The 19651-nt window shown below is 38.5% G+C and overlaps 1 pseudogene; it reads left to right on the forward strand.

Annotated features, from left to right (window-relative positions):
- The first annotated feature begins 762 nt into the window (after positions 1 to 762).
- On the forward strand, positions 763 to 19171 carry LOC135203104 (large ribosomal subunit protein bL19m-like; annotated as a pseudogene).
- The last annotated feature ends 480 nt before the right edge of the window (positions 19172 to 19651 follow it).

The raw sequence follows: 19651 nt of genomic DNA on the forward strand, positions 1-19651 counted from the left end.
TTCAGCCAAGTTTTTTAAAGGCCTTGTGTGTGCTGAAGGTTTGATTTTTATATCTAAAAAGATATGACTTCCATGACATGGCTGGTGGCATAATCAATGCCCTATTAATTATCAGTTATCTATGATAGGTGTTATTCATGGAATACAGAGTGGATTGGTTTTTTAAACACTCTCAAGTTAAGTTACGTGTGTGTAAATGACTAGTGGTTTTGTTACTTTTGTTTGTTTATTAGATAGTTTAACAATACTACTGAGAGTTTAATTTAGATTTACATTATGCATAACCCCAAATTGTTGCTGACCTACCTCAGTATTTTCCCAGTAAACAGTGTTGGTTTGTAACTTATAGAAATAGAACCTCTTAGATTTTTTAAAACTTGTTTCATAGATTGTTACATTTTTTCATTTAACTATTGCTTCACTTTGAGTTACCTTCCTTCTGTCCAACAAATTGACATGTCACAGAGGTTCCTGCTCTGCATGTTTTGTTTAAGAGATGCTTAGGAAAATAAGTAGGGAGAGAGGCCCCCTTTGTGTTAAATAATTTTTATCTGTAAACAACACATTTTTTCTTGGATCAGAAATTTGATCTTACTTGTGTGATCCAGACAAGTAGGGCTATGTATAGCTGTGCATGCTATTTACAATATTTGAAAATTCTGTATATTTTAAAAAGCTGTGTCATATTCTTGGCATTAAGATTTGGTAACATCAGTTTTGGTTTTTGAGAATTTTTATAATAAAAATTTGTATTTTCAGAAGTTGAGACATGTGCAAGAATGGGTTTGTTATGTGCACGTATGAAAGTCCATCCTTATGTCCCAGTAAGAGAGGGAGAAGGGCTGCAAGATGTAAAATTACCTGAAGATTTTTGGTGAGAAAATTATTTTATGTATATTGGTGTAATATTATTACTATATTTACTAATAGCTGTATTCACAGTAAGGAAGTATAATGCTAAGGAAGTGAATGCATATTTATTTGTGCCAAATCTTTTGTAAATTTTATTTTTCCGAGTTTTGTTTTGCATTCTTGAATTTTTTTTATAAGATGCATTAAAATACTGATTGCCAAATGTATTTTCAGTAAGGTCTACCCAGAATTTTTACCTGACCCAAAGCCAGAGTGGAGAAACCGTATGAGGGAAAGGCTTGAACGTGCAGATATGCTCAAGAGACGAAATGTTATGGAGATCCCTGAGTTCTATGTTGGTATGTCTTTGGTCAGGTTGTCAGATTTTATACATTATGCCCTTATTTAGCAATAGTGGTGAAGTGTAGTTATTTTTTTTTTCTCAACTCATAAACAGTGCATAAGCTTCTTTGAGCCAGTAAACCATTGAAGTAAAAATAGAAAATGATCTTCCCCAATGTTTCTCTTGTATGTTATTTTTTGTAAAGTTTACAAACAGTGTTCTTTGAATATGGAAACAATGCTATTTCACAATGAAAATTTGATTAAGTATTTAGCTACTTTAGCTACAGGTAACCCGGCATAGGAAGGAATAATGTGAGAGCAGTGTTACCAGAGAATATCCAAGAGCAATATTATTTGAAAGTTTTTGTAAAATTCTTTTTAATATATGCAGTGATTTACAAAGAATTTTTTGAGAATTTCTCAAGCTTATAATTACAGTTCCTTGGGAAGACCTAGATGTTATCCTTGAATGAGTAGCTATATAGTACTGTACTGTACATAGTAGTTTTCTTCTTATTGGTATGATTATTTTCTATAGTTGTTATGAGTTTTGCCATCATATACCACCATGGAAAAAAAGTTTTGATAAAAGTTTAAGAATTTTTGTAAAAGTCTTTGATATACACTACATATAGTACTAACTGGCAGCTTGTTACTTTGCTGATGTGTTTGCTAGACAGGGCAAGAGATGTGTTGATCACTAGTGATAGGGATAATATCAAGATTTTTTCCTTGTTTCGGTGTGCGTGTATTTCTAGCTGAACAGATAAAATAACGTTATTAAATTAAAGGATAGTTTCATACTTGAGTGAGAGGCGTAGTGTTAGGCCGCATGCATTAGCTCTAATGCAACAAGTAGGGCTGTTGCATGTGTTATAACTGAATGCAAAGTTGATAAATTTTTTAAATTGCTATAGTACTTTCTTTGGTTATTTTATTTATACCACAGCAGAAATGAAAGTTGAGGTTGAAAGTCAAATAAAAACAGCTTGGGAGAAATGGAGGGAAGTGGCAGGAGTAGTGTGTGTGACGAAAGATTGCCAAAAAACGTGAAAATATCTTTTTATACATTTAACTTACCTGTCAGATATATACTTAGCTATTTGACTCCGTCGTCCGACAGAAATTCGAATTTCGCGCACACGCTACCTGTAGGTCAGGTGATCTACTTACCTGACGCTGTGGGTGCAGGACTAGAACCATCCCCAATGTTCTATCATATTTTTTCTGTCGGCCATACTGGCAACATCGTTTGTGGGTATCTCCGGCTGGATTCGTATTTTTGCATCGCAATTGATCTTCGTTTGGACTTCTCGGTGACGTATTTGCATTGATTGTACTGGCATACGCGATTGTGGACCGTTTTTGGAATTTGATTTGGATTGTTCCACATGATGTCTGATTCTGGAAATGTGGTGAGAATGTGTGTGAATGTGGGTTGTAAAGTTAGGATGCCGAAGGCATCGATTGATCCTCATACTATTTGCAAGAATGCAGGATGTATGAATGTTCTTTTGGTAATACTTGTAATGAATGCAAGGATTTGAGTGCGGAAGAATGGAAATCTCTAACCTCATACTTGAAGAGTTAGAAAGAGACAGGGTGAGGAGGTCTTCTTCCAAACCTTTATCTAGTTCTAGCGGGGTTATCAGCAATATTATACCCTCTTCTCCTTTTACTGCCCATCTAATGTACCTGGCTCCTTTATTAGAACACACAGATTCGGCATCTTGAGATTGCGAATCTTAAAAGCCAAAGCCGCCCTTCGGAAAATGGAAACCAAAATGGCGGCCTATGAAGGTAAGCAGTGTGATTATAGTGCTGTGGATAAGTGATATAAGTGTTCCCACCCAGTGCAGTGGAGGGGGCGTCTGATTGTCTCCACAACGCTCCCAGGCCTAGACCTCTTTCAAGCTCCCAAGCCCATGGAGAAGGAATGTCGAAAAAGCCGTAAGAGGTGTGGAGGATCCCCAACAGTCAGACGTCCCTTCGGCATTTTCTGTATCGCCACAGAATGCCAGAGAACGCTACAGAAAAAGCGTTCTGCGTGAGTGTTTCTCCTCCTCGGAGAATTCCTCACCTAAAAGAGGTGGAGATCGGCGGATCTTTCTCGCCCCCTTAAAAGACGTTTGGATGAACCCAGGATTTACTTCTAGTCCTGAGCGTTTTCAAGAGAGGACCATTCAGTTAATTAAACAACCGAGGGTAGACAATAATGAAGAGACTAAAAAGAATCCTTCGCACTATGCAGGATTCCATCACTTCTCTTGTGGGAGTCTGTATAAGACCCTCCCAGAAGGAAAGACGATTCCTGCCTATTAAGAAGTCTAGGCTATCGAGGGTTCAGACTCGCCATAGTAATTTGTCTTCCTCTGATTTTGGAATCGGATTCATCAGCCTTGCATAGGGCCGAGCAGGATCCGTTCTCCTGTCAAACGCAGGCACGAGACGCCAGACAAGAGCGTCGAGTTTGCTAGACGTGAAACGTCAGCCAGGCGCGAAGCGCTTTACAGACGCGAGTCGCCAGTCAGGCGCGTCGAGCATTCCAAGCGCGAGACGTCAACCAGACGCGAGAGCCAGCCAGTGTGTATCGAGGTGCCAAGTAGACGCGAGCGTCAAGATAGGCGCGTCACGCCAACCAGATGCAGGACGCCTCCCAGGAGCGAGGCGCCAGGCAAGCGCCAGGACGCTACGAGGCGCGAGACGTCAACAAGAAGCAGGACGCCTCTCAGGAGAGAGTCGCCAGGCAAGCGCGAGGACGCTCCAAAGCGGTGACGCCAGCCAGAAGCATGACGCCTCCCAGGAGCGAGGCGCTAGGCAAGCGCCAGGACGCTTCGAGGCGCGAGACGTCAACAAGAAGCGTGACGCCTCTCAGGAGAGAGTCGTCAGGCAAGCGCGAGGACGCTCCAAAGCGGTTGACGCCAGCCAGAAGCAGGACGCCTCCCAGGTGCGATGGCGATAGGCAAGCGCCAGGGACGCTTCGAGGCGCGAGACGGTCAACTAGAACGCGGTGACGCCTCCTTCAGGAGAGCAAAGGCGCGAGGACGCTCCAAAGGGAGACGTGACGTCATCCAGAGGCGTGACGCCTCCCAGGAGAGAGGCGCCAGGTAAACGCGAGGACGCTGCAAGTCGCAAGACGCCAGCCAGAAGCCGTAACGCCTCCCAGACGCGAGGCTTTCTTCTAGACGTGAGGCCTCTACTAGTTATGGGGACGGTATTGTTCGTAGTCCTTCACCTACTAGAAACTTTTCTCCTGGAGCGGCTTCTCCTGATAGAGAATCGTTCAGGAAAGAGCGATCTCCTTCTAACCTGGAACTTGAAGAGATTTCTGAGGAAGAAGTTTCAACTAACGAGGGACTTTCCAATTATAAAGTTTGTAGCCTCGTTACTTCTAGAGGAGTTTGCGGATTCTCTTAGTCCTGCAGCTCCTCCTTCGCCGAGATCTCTGTTTTCGAGCACAAAAACCCCGAAATCCTCGGCTTTCTTAAAGATGAAACCGGCGATCTCAATGAAGAAAGCCCTCCAGTCTTTAGATTCGTGGCTTTTATCAAAAAAGGAAACTTTGAGAACGGTTTATTGCTCTCCTCCCTCCAAACTTACGGGGAAAAAAGAGGGCCATTTGGTATAAAAAAGACAGAAAGAGGCGATGGGATTGATGCTCCCTTCGTCTGCAGATTCAGATTTCTCGAGTTATTGTAGAGTCTGTGAGAAGACCAGTCCTCTCAATTCAGCAAAGGCGTCCTGGAGTATGTCGGAATTAGATCAGCACCTTAAGGGAATTTTTCACGTCTTAGAGGTGTTCAACTTCTTGGTGGATGGTCTCTTGGGGTGCTGGCTAAGAAGACGAGTGAGCCAGATTTTCTGGATCCAGAAACTTTGCACAGTGTCCTATTCTTGCATGGATAAGGCTGTGCAAGATGGTTCTGGTGAGTTGGCGGCTCTTTTTGGATCTGGAATGTTAAAGAAAAGATCTCTTTACAGTTCCTTTCTGACGAAAGGAGTTTCTCCTTCTCAGAGGTCCGCTCTATTATTCGCACCTCTGTCAGAACATCTGTTTCCTTCATCTTTAGTGAAGGATGTTGCGAGATCCTTGTCGGAAAAGGCTACGCAGGACCTTCTTGTACAATCTACAAAGAAAAGTAGACCTGCAGTTACGACTCAGAAGAAGGTGGCTCGGACTCCAGTGGTGCCCTTTCGTGGAGCCCCTTCAACTTGATCAACTTCGAAGAGAAGACCCTTCGACAAGCGAGGGAGGTCTTCCTTCCGCTCTTTTAAAAAGAGCAAATAGCAGCCATGTCCTCCAAGCACAGGTAGGGGCCAGACTTCAATACTTTCTGGATGCCTGGTCCGTAAGAAGAGAACAGAATCCCTGGACTCTGTCTGTCCTACAGAAGGGGTACATCATTCCCTTCGTAGACAGACCTCCTTTGGCAACATCTCCAAAGGATTTGTCGACGAGTTACAAGGACCCTGGACTGAACGAGACTCTCCTTCAGACGGTGGTGTCGATGAGGGACAAGAATGCCAATAGAGCTAGTGCAAGATCCTTTCTCCCCGGGGTTTTACAACCGCCTTTTCTTGGTTCCAAAGGCTTCGGGGGGATGGAGACCCGTCCTAGATGTAAGCGTCCTGAACAGGTACGTGGAGAAAGAGAAGTTCTCCATGGAGACTTCAGCTTCAGTTCTGTCTTCCCCTACGTCAGGGAGATTGGATGGTATCCCTGGACCTTCAGGATGCTTTACTTTTCTTTTTCCCATGTTTCCGATTTTCACCCATCGTCAAGAAAATATCTAAGATTTGTTGTTCAAGGACAAATCTTCCAATTCAGGGCCTTGTGCTTCGGCCTAATCGACGCCGCCCCTCAGGTATTCACGTATCTGATGCGGACGTGGCCAAATGGCTTCATTTAGAAGGGATAAACATCTCAATGTATCTCGACGATTGGCTAATCCGGGCCAAGTCCGAAGGAAAAGAAGGAGGAAACGGATGTTTGGAGGACCTGCAGTCTACTTTGAACCTAGCAAAGACGTTAGGATACTCGTGAACCTCGAGAAATCGCAGATGATCCCCAGTCAGAACTTAGTCTATTTGGGATTCGGATGGATTCTCGGGTTTTCGGGCTTTTCCGTCCCAAGGAAAGGATTTTCGCGCGGGGATTACAGAAAATCTCGAGCTTCCTAGAGAAAGAACGGAGTTCGGTGAGGGAGTGGTTAAGTCTTCTGGGAACCCTTTCCTCACTAGAACAGTTCATTTCGCTAGGAAGACTCCACCTTCGCCCTCTTCAATTCTTCCTAAGAAGAATTTGGAGTTGGTAAGAACGGGCAACTTTCGGACACTTTCAGTATTCCTCTGGAAGTAAAGAATCATCTGAAGTGGTGGATTTTTCTTTTTTCCCTTAGAAAAGAACGAGGGCGTGTCTCTAGAAGTTCGGAACCCAAACCTAATCTTGTTCTCAGACGCTTCAGAGAAGGGATGGGGAGCGACTCTAGGGACAAAAGAAATATCAGGCCTGTTACAAACTCCCAGGTTGCAATACAGGTTCTTTTTAGGTCTTTATATTCTCAAGGATTGCAGTCAGTAAATGTACCTCAGTGACAAGGAAGGACGGAAACAGAAACTCAAGAAAACTTAACAATATTTATTATAAACTAGAACAATGACTTAAATCAACCTTGTGAGATTAAATACACTTAATTGTACAGAATTTTCAAGAGAACAAATACCTGGTTCTCTGGAACTCACAAGAAAACCTAAAGCTAATACACTAAGCCCTAAACAAGAGAAAACCCCAAGAGAGAAAACATACTTAATATATAACCAGTTGGATCCAAAATAAGGCTAGCCAAAATAATCAATAACCTAATAATAATAATGGTAGAAGGAAGTAAGAGATGATAACAAGGAAAACCTTAATATTCCTACCTACAACACAAAGCTAAACAATCTGGAACTCGGTCCACTAAATACTGACACACAAACAAATATGACAACATATACATGTAAACTTATACATATATATATTTATAAATAATAAAAATTGGCAAAAATAAACAATTTCACCTCAAGTGAAATTCCAGAAGAGGAGTTGAATCCTGGGCCGTGACCAATCCACCCAACTGCTATCAAAAGGGCTAATACTGTACGCCAGGTACTGAAGGGCAACACATTGTCCCGAGAGAAGAGGAACGATTATACGTCTTACCTGGCGACAGACTCCCTACTAGCCACCTCACGAGTCAAGTAGCTCTCACTCCCATATAACAGCTGGACGAGGATGACACGGCAGGTAAATCCAGAATCCAGTGCCGGGATACAACTACGACACAGGTCCCGTAAAAATCCTCCGACGGGAACAAGGGGCAGAAACGGCGGTCGCAGATGACTGAGCGTCTGCTAAACCCTCAACAGCAGTGTGAAGGTCGCAGGTGACAACAACACCTGCGCGAGAAATAGCCGTGATCCAGGACACACACAACAGACGTATATATGCGTCTTCCAAAATCCGTTAGCGAAATATCCAAGTGCGTGGTTCAAAAGGCAAGTATCCAAAGTCGTCCTCCAAATCAAAATACGTATATGCTGCGACAGGAAACAGTACTGGTGAGAGCTTGTCAAGACCCGAACTCCCATTGACCGGTCGACCATGTCCACTCCATCACCTTCCCAGTGTTTATAACACTCAAAGCAAAAGAATAACAATCGTTAAAACGATAGTTCACTAATACACAAAAAAGGAGGAGGAGGCGCAAAAACACTGAAACAATCATAAAGCCACTCAACTTACGGAAACACAAGAGTAAACATACTCAGCAAAAATTTAACTTAAAAGTAAACAAAAAAGTAAACAAGGCTGATTTAAATCAACAAAAGAAATAATAATAGTTTTACGTTAAACCTAATAAGGCCAATGGAGGAAGGATCAGCTAGACTGGCATATAAACTCCAAAGAACTTTATGCCGTTCTTCTAGCTCTAAAAGCCTTCGAGACAGAGGTGTTAGGTCAAGTGGTACAGGTCAACTCGGACAACACCACAGCGTTGGCCTATATCAAGAAACAAGGGGGAACTCACTCTCTTTCTCTGTTCCATATAACAAAAGAGCTGTTGTATTGGGCAAAAGAAAAGAAAAGTGGACTCTTCTCACAAGAGTTTCGTGAAAGGATGAGAAGAACATCAGAGGCAGGACAGGCTAAAGCAGGTTAAAACCAAGTTCTCCCCACAGAATGGACCCTTCACATTCAGGTGTGTCAAGCTCTGTGGTCCCTGTGGGGCAGTCCACATATAGACCTATTCGCCACCTACCTATCCAGAAGGATAGAGAACTTTTGCTCCTTAGTGGAAGACCGAGAGCGATAGCGGTGGACGCCATGCTGCTGGACTGGTCAGGCCTAGATGCCTACGCCTTTCCCCCCTTCAAAATGTTAGGAGTGGTGTTAAGAAAAATTTGCGGCATCAAGAGGGACGAGACTAACACTCATCGCTCCCTTTTGGCCGTCTCAAGATTGGTTCACAGAGGTACAGGAATGGACAGTGGACTTCCCAAGATCTCTTCCACACAGTAGATCTTCTCAAACAACCCCCATTTCGAGAGGTACCATCAAAACCTCCCCGCTCTCGCTCTGACTGCCTTTCGACTATCGAAAGACTTGTCAGAGCGAGAGGCTTTTCAAGCAAAGCTTCAAAAGCAATTGCTAGAGCCCGGAGATCTTCAACTATTCGGGTCTGCCAATCAAAATGGGATGTTTTTAGAAGATGGTGTAAGAAGAATAAACTGTCCTCTTCCGATAACCTCTGTGACCAACATAGCTGATTTCTTGATTTTCCTTAGGGAAGAATCAAAATTATCAGTTTCTACCATTAAAGGTTATCGAAGTATGCTTTCGGCCGTATTTCGAAACAGAGGTTTGAGAATTGCAGAAGATAAAGACCTCCACGATCTTATTAGATCTTTTGAAACCTCAAAAACCTTTCTCCTCGCACTCCGAACTGGAACCTAGATGTAGTTTGAGATTTCTATCATCAGAGATTTTGAACCTCCTCTCAACGCGTCGTTTAGAGATCTAACGAGAAAATGTATTTTCTTGTTGTCGTTAGCGACTGCGAAGAGAATTAGTGAAATACACGCTCTAGATTCTCGAGTAGGATTTAAGAGTGATGCGGCAATTTGTTCTTTCCAGACTCTGTTTCTGGCCAAGAACGAGAACCCCTCTAAACCCTGGCCAAAGAGTTTTGAAGTTAAAGGACTTTCAAATCTAGTAGAGGAATTAGAAAGATCTTTATGTCGGTTAGAGCTTTGAAGTTCTATTTAAAGAAGAAGAATGAACTAAACGGATGTAAACAAAGCCTGTGGTGCACAGTTCGGGATCCTAGTAGACCCATGTCAAAAAATGCATTAGCATTCTTTGTGAGGAGCATTATTACGGATGCTCATAATGACTGCACTGAAGACTCTTTCAGGACTCTCCGAGTGAAGGCTCATGAGGTTAGAGCGGTAGCCACTTCATTAGCATTTCAGAAGAACATGTCTTTAAAAGACATGGGATGCGACTTACTGGAGGTGTAATTCAGTGTTCGCATCGCACTATCTCAAGGACGTTAAAGTAACATATGAAAAGTGTTTCTCTCTGGGTGTCCTTTTGTATCATCCGATACAGTGCTGGGGCTGGGAGCACATAACGATCCTTAGAAAAATTTGTATTTGTTCAAAATTTTGATAGTACATAGATCTACCTTGTGAGACGAGTTGTTGGTTTTTTTCTGCTGATTAGTATGCTTGCTGGCGCACGGACGTTCGAGCTTGGATCAGTGGGGGAATCAAGAGACGTCTTACTGAGTAGATTGTACAAACATTTTTGTTTAAATTTTATTTTTTTTATTTTTGTTACTTTACTGTACGAATGTTTGTGATTCGAGTTTGTGGTCGTTTGCAAGAGGTTAGGGGATAACTTCTTGCAATCTTAGAACTAACATGGATAGGTTGAGGTGATCGGGATCGATGTTGTGCTCCTTGTATAAGGTCTTGTCAAGTAAGTGGATAAGCACCCATTGACGTAGTCCTTCCAGGATCTACCAAGTAAGCGGGTAAGACCCCTTTGGCAGAACCACAAGAACTCTTAGCCATAGATCAATATCTCGCTGAGGCTCTTGAGACTGTCTAGACTCCTGGATTCTATTCATGAAGTCTTCAGTCTAAACAGGTAGGAACCAAGGTTTTATTTATTTATTACCTACAACGATAGTTGTGATTCCTGTTTGATTCTATATTTAGCTGTCTCTTTCCCACCTCCAATGGTGTGAATCAGCTAAGTATATATCTGACAGGTAAGTTAAATGTATAAAAATGATATTGTTATTATACAATAAAGTTTTATACATACTTACCTGGCAGATATATACAAAATTATACCCACCCTACCTCCCCTCAGGAGACAGGCGGTATAGAAAAAATATGATAGAACATGGGGATGGTTCCTAGTCCTGCCACCCAGCGGCAGGTAAGTAGATCACCTGACCTACAGGTAGCGTGTGCGCGAAATTCGAATTTCTGTCGGACGACGGAGTCAAATAGCTAAGTATATATCTGCCAGGTAAGTATGTATAAAACTTTATTGTATAATAACAATATCATATTATACTATAATCAGACTATTGATGCTGTTGGTTTTGAAACAAGGGTGCTGAGAAGGAATGAGGAACTGAAACAGGGCAAGCAGAAGTGAGATGTTGAGGTAGATTTTAGGATCTTGCTGTGCTGAGAATATTTTACTGATATAATAAGAGGGTCAATATTGAGTTGGTAAAAGCATATGGTAAGAATGAGTGGAGAGGGATTGAGTGGAACCTGTTAATGGTAGAAGGTCAAGAGGAAGGCAGAGGATTAAAGGGAGTGATAAAGTGCAGGAGGATTTGGAGAGGAAGGGTTCTGTGGAGGAAGATGGTTTTGATAAGAATAGTGCTTTAAAAGTGTTAGAGGATTGTTATTCGTCTTTTGTGACTGACTAGTTGTTACTTTCCCTCCTTTTTTAGTATTACAATTGTTGAGTGATTGTTAATCTTGTTATAAGAGGAAATTTTAACTTTTATTTGTGTATTTCTGGCAATAGGTAATTTATTTAATGAACAAAAAATTCTGGATAGCCCAGTCAAAGATATTCGATGGTGCATATGACAGAAGTGTTTTGTGTAAATAAAATAGCTAGTTCTCACTTGGTTTTAATATAATAATTGGCTATTACAAATTTAATTTCAAAATGTTTGTGTAGTTCATTACGATCGATATAAGCTATTGAGTTAACATCGCATAACATTACTATGTACATTTATTATTTATGATTTGCTGTAAACTTATGGATGGGTTTTTTGAAACAGAAAGATTACATAATGAAAAAAATATTAGATAGATTGCTTTTGTAAATTTGATCTCATGAGAACGAAGGAAATTGATTGATCTGTAAATTGTACAAATGTGGTTAGGGAAGGAACAAAAGTACAGCCATCCTAGGAATATTTTTATCATACTCAAAGGATAAGGTTAATGTACCTCATTTTAAAGAATACTGTTATTCGTTTTGAGCATGTATAGTACCCAATCCTTTCCTTTGTAATTAATATATTTTTTTGGTGTTATATGCCAAGATTTGGTACTGTTGAACTAGTAAAGCATTTTTGTTGCAGGATCAATAATGGCAGTGACAGTATCTGACCCAAATGCATCAGGAAAGCTCAATCGGTTTGTGGGAATTTGCATCCAGAGAGGTGGAACAGGGTTGCGAGCATGGTTTATATTAAGGAACGTTGTTGATCATCAAGGTGAGAAGTTGGATCTTATCTAAGGCACTTTTTAGTTTTCTGGAAGAGAAAACTATTGAGATGGCTTTTTGTGTTTGTCTGCACTTGTCTGTCAGCCCTCAGATCTTAAAAACTGCTGAAGCTAGAGGGCTGCAAATTATTATGTTGATCATCCACCCTCCAATCATCAAATATCAAGTTGCAGCTCTAGCCTCATTAGTTTTTATTTTATTTAAGGTCAAAGTTAACCATGATTGTACATCTGGCAATGCTATAGGAGAGGTCACCACCAGGCCATGGTTGAAAGTTTCATGGGCCACGGCTAATACAGTATCATACGCTCTACAGAAAGCTCCTTGGCTCAAATTTTACTTGTTCAGTATAGTTGGTAAACTTTGACCATATGGGATGTTTATTAGCAGTTGTTTTGACCTTTCCTTTGGTAAATTCTGTATGAACCCAGTTTATTGTTTGTTTGTTCGTATGGTGTTTTTACGTTGCATGGAACCAGTGGTTATTCAGCAATGGGACCGATGGCTTTATGTGACTTCCGAACCACTTCGAGAGTGAACTTCTATAACCAGAAATACACATTGACCCCTCAATGGAATCCCAGAGAATCGAACCCACGGCCACCGAGGTGGCAGGCATAGACCATACCAACCACGCCATTGAGGTGCTTGAACCCAGTTTTAGAGGTGGAACTTTCATTAAAGATGAAAATTAAGTCTAGTCTAGACCAAGCTAGGGAATGCCAGTTAAATAGCTCTATGTATTGTTTAACCCTAAATATGACAGTACTCAGAATTTATATTTCCAGTTAAGGATGTCCTGTATAACCCTAAATATGATATAATGTGCAGAACACTTAAATCATTAGAATTTTCTTTTGTTCTTGAATAGTTTTTGAGGCTACTTTTGCTATTTACTGATAGTATGCTGGTTCCATGTTGCTGCATTATGCACAGAGCAGGATATTTGAACTGCTTGCCCATTTGATTTTTGAATTATTGCATTTCAAGTCATCTCTTCATGTTTCTCTGTAGCTTTTTGTTCTTCAATAATTAGTGGACAAAATTCAGGATTCACTATCCCTTTGTCCCTATCACAGTGTCCAAACTATAAAATCAATAATCTTTGTGACAAGTACAGGTAAAATACGTATTGTAACCTTCATAGTGCCTTCTTTCAAGCGATGTCTTGAGCTGCTGTTATGATATAGTATTCTAGTTCTTTGTTCATGTGGAATTATCCTTATTAGCATAAATCTCATGCTTAAAATCTCTACTACTACTACCATTAAGAGTTAAGCATGCAGCATAATGACTAGGTCATTTTCAGGATTAAAGATGGAGATTAAAAAGTTGTGGCATTGTAAATTACTGAGGTGCACATCCATTCTGTGATGTCAAGTTCTATACATGAAGCCCTATTATTAAAAAAATTACCTTTGTCCTTTTGCTATGTGTAGATACGTAGAGTTTTCTTTCCTTTATCATGTCAGCTCATGTGTTACCATTGTTATTTGTAATCTTGTATACCAGTGGCTATAACATTTGAGTCACTTTATGTTTTGTTTTCTGAGAAGTGTCATTAGTATTTTGTTCCGTGTATTTTTATAATGATCAGTTTTATTTTGAGTATTATGTGCATATACAATAGCTTCTGCAGGCCACATGTAAGATTTATGATTATGTAAATGAGTTTGGTGGTTGAAGTATGGATCCTTGGTTCCTGTTTTTATTGAAGTTTACTCATTAAGCAATTTCTAGCATAACTTGAACTACTGTAGCTGTAGTTTTCTTTGCTGCATTTCAGTATGCCACACTTTCATATTTATGAAATACAAATCCTAAGTCAATCTTGCAATTCAAGAAATGTAACTCAGCCAAAATTCAAATTGGTTAAATTTAAAATACAGTAATGATAAAATTATATAATGGTAATTCTTTTATACAAAATCTGTCACTTTTGTTATAAGAATAATTGGTTTTTTGAATAGTACAGCATATAGAAATTATTGCTTTCTGATTTTTGAAATATAGATTTGATCCAAGTAATGTGCACTTAAACTGTTGTTACTGTACCTAGAGAAATTCATATTGAATTAAATTGAAATGTGGAATAGGACTTTTGAAATTTATTACGTAAGAATGTGAGTCTTTGATGTTTCTCTTGATTTCTCATACAGTTGACAGAATGTGTTTTTGTTTATTCAATATGTTGATGACTAATAACATGAAACAATGTGCAGTTTAATGTTAATTGGTTCATTATAGGGTTTTCATCCTCGTTCATTAGAAAGTTTCTTCACATCACCATATATTACTTTCATTTAAATGATATTATCCAATTGTGTGTTCATTGCATTTTTTAAAAGTATTTTTCAAAATCCACTTATATTCTTTTTTGTTTTTCTAGGTGTGGAAATTTTGTATGAAATGTATTCTCCCCTCATTCAGAGCATAGATGTTTTGAGACTAGAAAAGAGATTAGATGACGAACTTTTATACTTAAGAGATGCTCTGCCAGAGTACTCCACATTTTCTTTCGATATGGAACAGGAGCCATTGCCAGAAAATGTTGAAGTACCTGTCAATCCCATTAAGGTAAGCCTTTTTCTTTTCACATTTGGGTGCTACTTAACCTTTTGAGATTCTGTTAATGGCATGTAAAGAAAATTTCTTGAAGTTGTGATTATGCCACCCATAAAAAACCAAAAATTCAAGAGTAAAGAGTTTAATCTTGGTTAGCATTGGGGGTTGAAGTGTTGCTTGTTGGTTCAAATGTTTCCCATGCAAGTAGGAACTGTTCAGAGAGAATTTTAAAACTTCTCTGCTGATTTTGCTTAACATTTATTATTATTATTATTACAAAGGATTAGTTCATCCAGACTTCTTAGCATAAGAAAAGCTAGTCTCGGGCTGGTTTGTAAATGAAGGAACTACATAAATTTCAGTTATGTATATCGTTGAAAGAAAATTTATTTTACTTTTCCAGAGAAGTATTTTAGGGTTTTGGATCCCCAAAATTCTGAGGGTTAACATATGTTCGGTAAATTACCTTAATCAGGCATAAAGTCGTCTTTTTATTTTTCTATTATACCAAAAATGAATAACAGTCAGAGCTTGATACCTCATGAGTAGTTCATCATATTGCTATACGTAAAGTATTGAGCTTTTGCAGCTTTACAGGTTTCTTGTATTCTTTACCATGTGGTACAAGACCTGAGTACAGTACCTTTATGTAACTTTATTTATTGCCTATATCTGCATTTGTACATTTCCCATATTCCACTAATGGAATGGCATGCAATTCTTGAGAGGTCTGCTGGTAAAGTTGATGCTATTTTGGCTTGCTTCATAAGAATCCCCTTTATATTGAACGACTAAGTATGTGTCATATATCCATACACTGAATTTTTTCTTGGAGTAATATTGTTTTAAATTGTGGAAGAAAACTTGGTAGTTGAGGCAAAATTTTGAGCAGTATAAAGTCAGAACTGCTAAGTGGGAGGAGACCAAGGGAAATTAATGAAGACTTGGAAGGCAGCGAAAAATTTTGCTAGGGACTGAAGGATTGTTTGTGCTCTTGATTTCTTTATTAGGAGTGGTTGAGTACAAATTTCACTATTAGTAGTATTTAGAAAGTATGTGTTAATATTAATCTAGAAAATTTCTGATTGATGTTAATGTGTTTATGAATTGTGTAGCAAGATAGAGATTCAGTATTACTTTTACATTAGAAAATTTTCCAAGTTTTATAACTTACATCATAGGAATCCCAGATAGGATAGGGCTTAATGGTAGTCATAGGTAGATTGACTGATTAATTTAGAGGCTTGCTAATGTAGATTAACTTTAAAATATCTAGTATAGAGTACTTTATTTGAACTAATAGGAAGTGAACAGATACGACAATTGAATGGATGTGTTTGTTAAAAAGTGTTCTATAAGCCAGAAAGATTGAATTACCAATGTGAACCTGCACAAGTTCTGGCTGTCCTGGTCTCCATAGCTTAGCTGGGTAAGGTTCCAAAACAACCAGTGACATGTAGTTGTATTCCAATGGAAGTATTTAGTTGATTTTTATTGTGCGAAAATCAGTAAGAAAGCATGTACTGCATGCAAAAGGCCTTTTGCATAACATGTTAGACACATGGGAAGTTCTTTGCTACTTCCTAAAGGGAAGATGCATTGATTTTTATCCTGTACTAATCATCTGCTCTGTGGGTAGTAGTCACTTTACCTGCTATGCAACTTTCTTTTAACTTAAGCCCCTCAGAAATCCTTTTGGCAGTTCTGTGAAAATCTAGATACTGCATATGAATCACAGTAATGATAATTATTTCACTATGATAACCAAACATCCTTTAATTGAAAATTAATTCTTGAGAAGAGTACAAAATGTTCGTATGTATATTGAGTCAACTTACCTATTGCGCATTTGAGTGTTATATCTTTTGAAATTAACCAGCTGTGAAAGGCCTGAGAATAAGAGAGTATTACTGTAGCAGCATGCACATGCTGTTTGTTAAATAAATTTAAGCTTGACACATTCATATAAAGAACTAGCTTAGTGTCTTACATATGAAAACCTCAGAATCTACATGTTAAAAAAAAAAGTTTTCAGTGTAAGGTCTATTGGAACAAAGAAAAGGTTTGCACTTGAAGGCTTGTGAGTACTACAGAAGAATTAAGAAGTTGAATAAAGATTCCATGTTTGAAAAGCAAATAGGACATTTCATGTATTGTATCTGAAAGAAGTGTTACTAGCAATGGCTTGAAGGATACAAAATCTTTGATTATATAGTAGGCTAAAATAAATTAAGTTTTGGTCAAAATAAGGCTGCAGTACTTGAGGATCGTCATAATTTTCATTTGCCTTTTTTTTTTTTTTTTTTTTTTTTTTTTTTTTTACACCTAGTTTTTGAGCTTGTTAGCAGATGCAAAAATCACTAAATACAACAAGATATATATTTTTAATTTGTGTTTAGTATATAATTCTTTTATTTGATATACTAATTATGTAACTAAATTCTAGGTTCAGTTAAAACCACGACCTTGGCATGAGAGATGGGAGAGGAAAAATTGCAAGGACTTCAAGACCTGGGTCTCCGGAGGAGGTTGGTTTTATAAAAGAGCCAAGCTTTTAGAAAAACCTTGGGAGAAATATGATCTGATGTTGGAATACCGGTAAGTAGGATGAAGTTTTTACATGGCCTTAATTTAATTAGGTTCATGTGAGACTGTGTCGTTGAAGTCTGCCTGCCATTAATTACATTTTGTTAGCATTTCTCCTACTTTTGCACTACAGCTGAGAAGCATTTCTCCTACTTTTGCACTACAGCTGAGATTGATGGGACCATTTGGATGCCTCCAGGATGTAACCTTGCAACAGTTTAACAGTTCAATTCATGTTCTTCAGTTGTGTTAAAAGAAAAAAAAACATTGCATTCACCTACAGGTGCTTGTTTTTTTTCCATTTTTATAATATAGTCAGTAAGGCCTGGCAGTTTAAATCTGTAACTCTAAATTGGAGGTTGTTTATTTTTGTTCATGTAATATAATCTAGCAGTCAAGTTGTTCTTAAATCCAGCCTGCCTTATTGGAATTGTGGTTGTTGGATTATTCCAGTGTTTTTGGAGAATAGCCACCATCTCCTATTTTACAGAATCATTTCATAATATTTCAGTTCCAGACTAGGCTACCTGTTCACTACCAGGTTAGATCCGAGGTCCGGTCCAGTGCCTGGAAGAAAATTTTATGTGTCATCTTGTTACAGTGTCCATTATCACACTGACGAGAGATGGTTTTTTTTTTTCATTTCCTTTGGCTGCTAGTTAAAAAAGGTGGTTTGTGTTGAATAAAAGTCATAGATGCTTTGTTCCTCCCAGGTTTGCAAAAAGTCATGGATGCTTTGTTCCTCCCAGGTTTGAAAAAGAGTAGACTTACATTTGACTAATGGTGACTGATTTTTTACTTGAAGTCATCAGTGATGCAGAGTAACGTCACGCGTAGAACCAATTTGCTCTCTTAATTTTATAATTATTTGGGTCATGTTATATATGTACATGCTTGTGTACTATTTGCTCAGTATTTATTATAATAAATTAGTAACTTACTAAAGATTACCTCGGCAAGGGAATTTTGTAACATGTCCTGAAACTGCAATTAACCAATCCAATTACAACCACTTTTTTTCAATACCCTCTGCTCTATTCACCAGGCTCTACATTCCCAACCTCTCCCAGCTCCAAGTTTTCAAGTTTCTAAGAGCAATTTTGTTGTCCTGACAGCAAAATTGCTCTTGAAAAGTGGAAAATATATAAAGGAGAGAGAGAGAGAATTATTATTATTAATAGGGCTAAGTTTTTCCAGACCTCTGAGTCTCAAGTAGAGTTTTAGTGGGGGGGGGAATCTAATTAATGTAAAAAAGTCATTTAAATAGTTCAGATGAGTTGAGCACTCACTTGAGAAAACACTATCGAGGTGAATTTTGAAAGAAAGGAGGATGTGGACTGAATTACTGCTTTTAAATTATGTACAATTCTGCATTAAAATGCTTGGCAATATTTTGTTCACAATTTTATTTTTTATTTGGATATAGCTATTATTTGATAACTGAAATCATTAATCATGTTGTATTAGGAAAAATAAAATTACAACTATTATTCAACTTAACATGTATTTTAAAGACTTTAAATGTAGTTCACCGAAATAAATGTTTATGCTATCTGTTATTTTAAAAGCCCTCGGTCTCTAAATTTCTAATTTTCCAACAGGCAAGCGATCAGTGAAGATGAACAGAGAGATATCTTCCGCGAGGTTCATCCACATTATCAACAGCTAGAGTCTTCAAGACGGACGGATCAAACGTCATCGTTCTGGAATAAAACCAAAAACAACTTAAATATTTGGAGATTTATAGTCTATTCATTAGACATCATGACTTTACAGTTCACTCTGAAAAAGTATTTTTGGGTTTTATTGCAAGTGTAAATATTGAAATGATGCTAACAATCACTTTTTTTCAAGGCCAATAAATATGAAAAAACTCATTTGCCTCCTGCAACATTACAGATGATTTAACTTATGACAGACTTTAATGTAAAAACATTAACAAATAAAATAATTTGTAAAATATTTGAATGTAAAACATTAACAAATAAAATACTTTGTAAAATATTTGTGTGTGTTTAAAGAAGCTCCACCAGAAACTAGGAGAATAAAACTTGCATACAGCAGATATCCTGACTCCTTACTATGTGCAATGGCATTCATTATTATTTCATGGTTAAGTATTTTTATTTTGTAAATACCTTGTGATGCAATACTATTTGGTTATTGTTGAAATATCAGCATGAAATTACAAATTCAATTATTTCTATTCACAAAATCAACTTGCTTGTAGGTTCTAAAGATCTGATAGCTTGCAGTAATAATATTAATGTTAACCTTTCCAACACACATTTTTTGCATGGATTACCTGCCAGTAAAATGGCACCAGTGATGGTTCCCCAGTCAAGAAAACACTAGACAGGAGAGATCTCCTTGCCTGCTTTAGTACAGCTTATATTTCTTTAGTTCTTTAATATGTTAGTCTCGTTATATGATCAGCTGTCCTCATTGGTTGTTCCACCTTTTGTAGGAAGGCCTACCTGTAGA

Source organism: Macrobrachium nipponense, chromosome 33, assembly GCF_015104395.2.
Source record: "Macrobrachium nipponense isolate FS-2020 chromosome 33, ASM1510439v2, whole genome shotgun sequence".
In the NCBI taxonomy this organism is placed as follows: domain Eukaryota; kingdom Metazoa; phylum Arthropoda; class Malacostraca; order Decapoda; family Palaemonidae; genus Macrobrachium; species Macrobrachium nipponense.